Source organism: Vanessa tameamea, chromosome 28 (genome assembly GCF_037043105.1).
Source record: "Vanessa tameamea isolate UH-Manoa-2023 chromosome 28, ilVanTame1 primary haplotype, whole genome shotgun sequence".
Taxonomy (NCBI): Eukaryota; Metazoa; Arthropoda; class Insecta; order Lepidoptera; family Nymphalidae; genus Vanessa; species Vanessa tameamea.
The window spans coordinates 1,373,661-1,381,828 of NC_087336.1; the positions used below are offsets into that span (position 1 = coordinate 1,373,661).

The 8,168-nt window shown below is 33.8% G+C and overlaps 1 protein-coding gene across 1 annotated transcript in view; it reads right to left on the reverse strand.

Annotated features, from left to right (window-relative positions):
• The window catches only part of LOC113396807 (homeobox protein Hox-C4), a 29,622-nt gene extending 22,881 nt beyond the window's left edge, over window positions 1-6,741 (reverse strand). Inside the window, exon 1 of the mRNA XM_026634870.2 lies at window positions 6,633-6,741. The gene's annotated coding sequence lies outside the window, so the exon portion shown is untranslated. The remainder of the gene's footprint in view (window positions 1-6,632) is intronic.
• Window positions 6,742-8,168: the final 1,427 nt, after the last annotated feature.

Genomic DNA, 8,168 nt, shown 5'->3' on the forward strand with positions numbered 1-8,168 from the left:
ATTGTATTGACGCGTATACTTTAGTATTGTAAACTTATGAATATAAAATGAAATAAATAAAAAATTCATTTAATTTTAATTCATACTATATCTAGTTCTAAAGTGCACGTTTAATACGTAAATTAAATCACAGATAAACAATACTTTATTCTATTTCAACTGAAGCTTTCAGCAAATATTTTTTATCTGTGCGCGTGCGCGACGCATGGCGCGAAATATTACAGATAATTCATTATATTAATATGGCGATAATAGACTTATTATCTGATTTCAGCTTCAATAGTGACTTAATTAAAAATATATATTATTGGTATTAACGGAAATTGTTATAATATGATATCATAATGTTATATTTAACGATAGTACATTTTTATTCGAGTACAGACTAATTAAAATAGGATCTTTATCATACTATTAAAAAAAAAACTTTATGATTTTAATATTGACTGTTATACATGGGTATTTTTTTATTTTATTTTTTTATTAAAGTTGTAAAAGAGTTTAAATAGTTTCATAAAAGGATTTCGTATGAAATAAAAAATCCTAATTAACAAGTTAGCGCTCAAGGTTGTTGCATTGACAACGTAAGGAATGGTTAATATTTTTAACAACCTCACAATGTTTTTCGTGCCTTTTTTTATTTAAAATAATTTTCATATAAGTTTGAGTTTATGGCAGAATTTCTTTGAAATTAAACATATGCCGGTTTCCTAATGATGTTTTCCTTTACCACAGTACACGAAACGAACTCTTAACACAAATTAAGCACACGAAAATTCAGTGGTGCTTGCATATTTTTAACTCGCAATCATTGGTATTTAAGCCACTTTGACATCTCGGCCACTAATACCATTGGCCGTTTTTAATCATTAATTATTTAAATGACATGAAACTCACACTTCGTCGCAATCGACCCGAATCGTAATCATTGCCGTTAAGCTATCCTATTTTACTGACGCAATGGTCCATCTGCAGTTCGGTCAAAGTTCGATCAGAATAAAATCAGGAACATATCGTTACCGTTATAAGTAAGTAGACCTGCCCGTCTGTATATTTACGTATACAATAAAGGTAGGAAAATAAAATAGATAAACATAGACATACTATAGGGGGGTTAGGGTAAAATTAAGTAGAGAGCCTGATACAATTTTAATTTATTTCACCGAATTTTAAGAGACTGTTGTAGAAAATATTAAATTGAGAATCCACTGAAGTAATTGTTAGTGGTGAGTGTTAATTATTTTATAGTAAAAGATATATAAAATACTATTTACATTTAAATGTAAAATAAATTTATTAACATAAGAATTGATAACATTAAGTGCTTTAAATGCATACAAATATGAATTAAAAATAGTTACTGTATAAATCTTTACCGCGTGGAATGGTGGGCAAGAATGCTAGCAGCATTTCCCCGTTGAATCGCAATTCCGATCCTCTGGCCTAAAAACGAACCAGCCCTCTAGTCACCAGTGGAGGCAATAAGGCGAGGTGTTATACTTTTGATGAAGCTTTTTGCACCACTACTCCAAGGGCCAAGTGTTTCGACAGCCAATGGGACAAAAAAGTAATTTGAAATAAGACACGAATATTTAGATCTAGAGTTTTTTTCTTCTACTTTTTCCGCAGCGGCACCGGCTCTTAACATTGTTTTACTATTTACAAGAGATTAGTTTTTCCCATAAAATACTTGCTTACTCACATACTTTATAAGATGTGTTTTTAATGATTCTTAATTTTATTTTAAACAACGACGATTGTGCAAAGTTTCAACACGATCGGACAAATGGTTATTTGGAATATATATAAGTAGTCACCTTAACTCCGGTCAGCAGCAATTATCAACTGAGCCAGTTTAACAAGGGACTTAACATCTTAGTTCTCGAGGCAGGCGATGCACTGGCGATGTTAGGAATTGTTTATATCTATTACAGCGCTAATGTCTTGAAGATAGTGGCCACTTATTACGCAGCCTTCCCATTTTACATTTAAAAAAAGCATCAGAAGATATATACGAATAAATTATTATTATACGTGAACTGAAAAAAGTTGAAACTCAGTAACAGCGGCTTAACGCGCTTAACAACGCACGCGAACATTCCAAACTACTGGTATCCACTGAAAATTCTCGACGGAAATTATAATTACTATTTTTTGCGTCCGATTTTGAAACTAGAACTTTTAACAGTGTAATTTTTGTTGGTTATTGAAGGAAATAATTGTGCATTAGGATATATTTACGTGGACAACGAGGACCGGATAAGTTTGAGATAAAATACCCGGTTCATTGAACTTATATTCATCTCACTCTGCCTCGTTCGTGTGATAATAAGGGCACAGATCCCGAGGATCTGTGCTAGGTTTTTCTATCGAAAGATTCTCAGTAACAACCCGGAGTCTGGATGTTGGAAGTGTGAACACTCTGATGCCTTGTAATATGTCCGGCGTATTTGGCTGGTCTACCTTGATATTCGCCGCCGTAGCCGAAATCGGTCAGCATCATCATTTATTTTTACATTAACAGTCTGTAAATTTCCCACTGCTGGGCTAAGGCCTCCTCTCTCTTTGGGGAGAAGGTTTGGAGCATATTCGACTACGCTGCTCCAATGCGGGTTGGTGGAATACACATGTGGCAGAATTTCGTTGAAATTAGACATATGCAGGTTTCCTCACGATGTTTTCCTACACCGCCGAGCACGAGATGAATTATAAACACAAATTAACACATGAAAATTCAGTGGTGCTTGCCTGGTTTTGAACCCGAAATCATCGGTTAAGATGTACGCGTTCTAACCACTGGGCCATCTCGGCTCTCACCTAGAGTCAATCCTTAGGATAGAGTCAGATCATATTTATCAATATAATGTCTTGTCATCGAACTGAACCGCTGTGTAAATTTAAATTCCATAGGTTAAAAGTACGTGTTTTAATTAAACTAAGCAAAACCAACATTGCCAGATAAATATAATCAATTTAGCATTTAACAAATATTAAAAGTTTATTAATAGTAAATTAACCGATAAATCTTATGATTCAATAAAAGGTTACTTTAAAAAAAAACCAACATTGTAAATCTGTTTATTTGAAGAGAGCAATTATGCGAGTTACTTGCCCTTTCTTCTCGCTGGAGGCTGCTTTCCGAATCGGTGGTAGTATTTAAATATCGACAATTCAAAAACGCTTCATTGTTAAGTTTACTTGAAATTGAAACTTTAAAAAACAATTGATAATCTAATATTACTTGTGACATCATCAACTGCATAGACAGTAACTCTTTTGCGGGGCAATGTATACGGTTATACAACAGGATCCCAGAAACCGTTCAAAATGTCTTTGTTGCCAAATTGAAAAAATATTTAAGGGAATACTCGTGTGTAAAAGGTTATTAAACAATTAGTGGTTCATGGTTGATAGGACACTTTGGAAATGAAATGCTCCTCCTAGGTATTTATTTGTGACATTTAATATGTCAATCAGAATTTGACAAAAAGCTCCGCTGAGTCTCTTTCCTTCTTCTCAGGTCAGGGTATTTTCCTTTTCGAAGTGTTAGTAGTGTTTAATTTGACAATCAATAAGTAATTGTAATGCTTTTACATTTGATTTGGTTTGAATCATTAAAGGATATCATTCTGCAACTGATTTTATATATAATAAACGAGCATTCATACAAAATACATATAGAAATGTGTTTGTATATATGTAATCATTAACTGTATACGATTGAAATAAAAAAGTTACTGCTGAATTTCTTGTCTGTTAATCTTTATGGATTTTTTTTTTTTATATTAGAGGTGGCAAACGAGCAGGTGGCTCACCTGTTGGAAAGTGACTACCACCGCCCATGGACATCTGCAACACCGGGGGGCTTGCAGGTGCGTTGCCGGCCTTTCAGGAAAGAGTACGCTCTTTTCTTGAAGGTTTCTAAGTCGTATCGGTTCGGAAAAACCGCCGGCGAAAGCTGGTTCCACAGAGTGGTTGTGCGAGGCAGAAAGTGTCTTACACTCTGGACCGTAATAGAGTTCAATTTTTTCAGTAAAATGTTGACCCAGAAACGCTTGAAGATTATTTAAATATAGATTTATTTTATTATAATATAAACGATCGAAGATTAACAAATCAGCGTCGTTATACAAAGGACGAATTTCTCGAATTTTGTCACGTTTTCCTATTTAATAGAACTCTTTTAGAACGAAGAGTTTAAGTTAATAGTTGCAATAATATCCGGATTTGGGCGGTTTTGATTAACAATTGTAGGTTTCTAGTAAGTAGAATCCAAATGAAATTTCGTTTATAGCAAATATTTGAACGAGATGCTTATCATAAGACTTGATCTCAAGATGTATTAGTTCGTTTTGCGTTAGAGAGTCCGTTTATTAAGAAAGAACAGGTCGTCTTAACTGAGGAAGAAAGTGCAAATAAACCCGGGCGCCTTGTTGATGATGGTAAATTTTTGGACCATGGGTGAGACATTCCAGAAGGTCTCTTAGATTTATTTCGTTTGGATGGCGATCGTATAGACTGTGCTTGCATCCGGGTGCTTGTTGTACCTAAGACTGCTCCTACAGAGTAGAGAAGTTTACAGAGTATATATAACAGCACGTTAAACCCACAAGGGAGAAGCAGTAACATAAATCAAGAGATCTCCTAAACTAAGAATCCGATTAACTTGAAATTTAATAGTTACTACATTCGCGACGCAGACGCTGACAAATTGACGATTTTTGGGCAACATTTTTGAATTTTTGAAATCTTGTACCCCGTAAATAGAATACCCGCGGTATTAGCTACCTTTTTGAATAATTGACGATACTCCTAATAATGTTTAAATCATAGTATACATACAACATATAAACTGTGATACTACATTTTAAAGATGTAAACTTTGTTTGTTGAAAACTATAATATTCCTAAGAAGCGTATGCATTCGTACATTCAAAATTGCACCCGTACGAAACCGCGGCGGACTATACGCATTTTTCTATGAGTAAGGTAAGTAGAATCTCTTCTTGTTGATGGAATCTACATTCCGGGTTATTTACATTTAATTTAATCTTATAAGATGAGTTATATTACATGTGTTTGGTAAACATTTATATTAACTTTGATCGGCCCGTCTTAACTCAGGGTGGTGACGATGCAAAAAATACGGGAGTCGTTTGGTGCGATGTGATCGATGGTGGTCAAGGCTTGATCATTAGCGATGAATTAGGAAGACCTTAAATATATTTTGTGAACAGAGTGCAGATCGTGAGAACACTTCTAGCACCAGAGACGGGGCTGAATTTTAATATGATCAAAAGTTATTTTTGGAATAATAGTCACGGGCGTTGCTCATGTCTTTGGTAAAGTAATGCGAATGAATTAATTAAATATTTCATTGTTAACTTATAAAATACGTAATAGCCGGTTGCGGGTTATGCTTAACATATTTGTTACTTCAGCAAATATATTTTAATACTATCAGATTTAAATCGTATTTCTTTCAAAATCAAAATATTCTTTATTCAAGTAGGCTCTTTAAAGCACTTTCGAATCATCATGTTACTGGGTTAAATTAAAAGTAAAGCTACTACAGATTCGGAAATTAGAGTCTACCCAGTAAATCGGCGAGAAACTTAGTAGTTACTAATTAGAATCTTTCCTACTGAAACTTCCCTCATCAGCCGATCGTATGTCTAAATATTATATATGACTAAATATGCACGGTATTATTTATCCAGTATTCGTGGTCTGGGAGGAAGTACATGATACGTAAGTAATTATTGACTTTCCTAAAGCTTTCGATTGCGTGTAACATGAGCATCTAGTCGGAAATATTCGTTGAAACAGTTCTAGCTGTACTCGTTCCTCTAACTTCGTACTTGGGCAATTGGATTAAGGCGTTCGATGTAAAAGTTAAGAGATATTATGGCTGCTATGATTGGGGTCCCTCAGGGATCAATTTTCAATAAATTTTTCATTTTCTATTTACTAGTACTATAGCTATTTTTTTTTTTTAATTTTTTATATGCTTAAGGCTTTAATGTAAAGATTATTATATAAATAAAATATTTTTGTAGCGGTTGTAGTTATAATGGAATATAACCATAAGTGAGTAGGTATCATTTATTGATTATATTTTTTTAAGAAAAACTTGATTTATTTAATTTGGTCGATATTCAGATTTATAATAAAAATAATTTTAAAAAATACCTATAATAATATTGTAAAAGTAACCGTCTGTTTCTCTTTGACGGCTCCATACCGCGGCTAAACCACCGAGCCGATTTTGATGAAATTTTGGTACAGACTACAGACTCGAATACCAAGAATTTATGCAATTATTGGATCTGGAATAGTTGTATGGTGATTATGAGAGAATAATATATATTTCAAATTATCTTCTAGAAGAAATTAGCCACTTCGTCATTGTGTATCATCTGTCTTATTAGTAAATTATACACAATAAATATTTATAAGATTAGTGGTAACAAACAAACAAACAACTAATATTTTTTTTTATTTTCTTATTACGTAACTTTTTTAAAGTTTCTTCGACGATAATTTTTTTCGGTGCGAATAAAATAAACTTTAACTGTACAAAAAGTTTTCTACGACGCTATAATTTCTAAAAAAAAAAAACAACAACTCACCCACTCATCCGCAATAAACACACACAAGCACAACACAAAAAAAGAAAATTCGAAAAAATTCAAAAATGGAACACGTCACTCGCGTTAACGTACGAACAACTAGCTTACAACTGAGTTATTTCATTACTTGCCACCATTATCGTACCGTGTGACAATGGGCGGTAACATCCAATTCAACCTGACCCACCATAGAACTAACCATTCATACTTAGAGGGATCTGTTTAATTCCGTCAGTTACGCCACACCTCCTTTTCTCTCTCGCATATGCCGTCTCGCTCCCACTTATGACACACACAAATGTTTTTATACTCGATACTAAATTGTGATATTTGGAATACGGCAAGAGTTAGTCTTTTAATAAAGTGATTTTAATCAAATACTGGGATTTGTTCGCGACGTCGTTGTTTTTAAACTACGTTTAAATTTAACGTTAAATTACTTTTTTTTTTTAAGTTTTATTAACACTTATATTGCGTGAACTTGGGAACTTTTTCACTATTTTAGGATTAATGGATGTTAATTGACTTCGAATTGCTTAAAATTAATAAATGGATCGTTAACGATTTTCTATGACGTTGTATGGGCCTCCTTTCTATTTTATCTGAAATTCGTTTTACTTTATTTTAATGCGTATTGTTTTTGCAAGGGAGGGTTACAAACTAAATTTTAGTTTGCAAACTATGACAACCATACTTAGAGTACCGATGTAAATAGGCAGTGGTGGACCATTTGATATTCCACCTAGTACTTATTTATGTGGTGTAGTGTATTGGATTTTAAGACGACTCTACGATGCCTATTATCAAATAAGAATGCTATTTAAATAATGTACTTTATTTAAGGTTCTTAGGACTTTTGAACTGTTACTTCACAAGATGTTTAATGGTTACTTCTGATTGTTGGTAGGGTGTTTTACAAACCACCAACTCATCTTGTATATTATACTGACTCGCAACAATACGTAGGTTTTCGGTTGTTAGATATTATTGTGTTACGGTTTGAAGGTGGAGTAAGCCAGTGCAGTAGTCCAAGTAAATAATAAATAAATAAATATTGGACAACATCACATACATTACTCTGATCCCAATGTAAGTAGCTAAAGCACTTGTGTTATGGAAAATCAGAAGTAACGACGGTACCACAAATACCCAGACCCAAGACAACATAGAAAACTAATGAAGTTTTTCTACAACGACTCGGCCGGGAATCGAACCCGGGACCTCGGAGTGGCGTACCCATGAAAACCGGTGTACACACTACTCGACCACGGAGGTCGTCAAAGTCCAAGGTTGGAGGTGTTAAAAGTTATCTCGATGTTTGATCGAGGTATGTACATCTGTTTACAGAATTTCAGTATTCAAATTCAAAGTCAAAATTCTTTATTAAATATGGTAGTATTCCACTTGCTTATTGATGGTCAAAAACCTACCACCGGTTCCGAAATCAACACCTCGGACCGAGAAGGACCGGCGAAATTAACTCGGAATGTTGATTATGTCAAAGTATTTGTACTTATATAATTTTCATCCAGAATA